The sequence below is a fragment of the Colobus angolensis genome, unplaced genomic scaffold (assembly GCF_000951035.1).
Source record: "Colobus angolensis palliatus isolate OR3802 unplaced genomic scaffold, Cang.pa_1.0 Scaffold498, whole genome shotgun sequence".
NCBI classification, from domain to species: Eukaryota; Metazoa; Chordata; class Mammalia; order Primates; family Cercopithecidae; genus Colobus; species Colobus angolensis.
Window position 1 is genome coordinate 382,975 of NW_012118465.1, and position 1,338 is coordinate 384,312.

Consider the following 1,338-nt stretch of genomic DNA (forward strand, 5'->3'; position numbering starts at 1 on the left):
GCAGCAGGATGTATGGGTTTCTTTTCACTTGGCTGAGGTGAATGAGGGCAGGAAGAAAGCCAGGTATTTAATAGAAGGAAACATGAGGAAGAAAGAACTGTTCTTCCTTCGGGGATTTATGTCAATGGGAAAGGGGAGGCTAAAGGGGGCCATGACAGCTGCCCTCACAAACTGAAGGACTTGTGTGGACCTGGGAGTCCCTTCATTCTCTACGACATCAAGATTGAGGAACAGGAAGACAGATTGTTTTCTGAGTGAGATTAGCCTTGTTAAAGAAGGTGGACTGTCTGGGAAAGAAGTCAGTTCTTCATTTATTCATTTATTCAGTTTTTGATTTATTAATTATTAATTCAACAAAAATTATTAAACACAGACACAGTGCTAGGGACTGGGAATACAATGGTAAACTAGAAAAATATCACTTTCCTGCAATCAAGGTAATGAGAGAAGGAAAGAAAGATAAAGGCAAATGAATAACATGATTACAAACCCTTTGAAGGAAACAGTCAAAAGCTGACACAAGAGGTAAAGGAAGAAGATTACTTTAGACATGGTGACCAAAAAGTCACATATAGGAAGGTGACTTGAAGGAGCTAGAAAGGGAAAATATGAGAATAAACTAATACAGGTAAAAGGCTGCGCATGAACATAGCATATGCAAAGGTCCTGGGGCTGTGAAGAACTTGGCATGTTCAAAGAGCTGAAAGATTGGAATAACTGAAGGTAGTGATGGAAAGAAAGAGTTATCTGGAAGAGGGATTGGAGGCCAGGACCAGACCGTCCAGGCAAGCCTGTAAATGATGGTAAGGACTTTGCATTTTCTTCCAAGTGCAAATGGAAACGTTGAAGGGGTCTAAACATTGGACTGGCATGGTTAAGATTTCCATTGGTAGAGATAATCCTGGCTGTCTCATGGAGAATGAATTTAATGGGTGCAGCAGTAGATGAAGGGCACCAGGCAGGAGGTGGATCCAGATTCAGATGAGCCTTGGTGGTGGTCTGGCATTCAGTGGTGGGTGACAAGGAAGTTGAAGACAATGGGTAGATTCAAGACATATTTTGGAGGTAGTCTGCTTTAGAGACAGGCTTGTTCATAGGTTGGTTGTAGGACTTCAGCAAAAGGAGAAATCAAGAATCACTCCTAGGTTTCTGTTGTAACTGAGATGGAGATAACTGAGTGTGGGAATGGGTTGGTCGTGGAAGGATCAAGCATTCTACTTAGGACGTATTCAATTTCCAAGTTCAGAGACCGTCCACATTGGTAGCTACAAATGCATATCTGGAGTTTAGAGGAGGGTTCTGGGCCAGGAATAAAATTGTTAACTGATATGGCTTGGC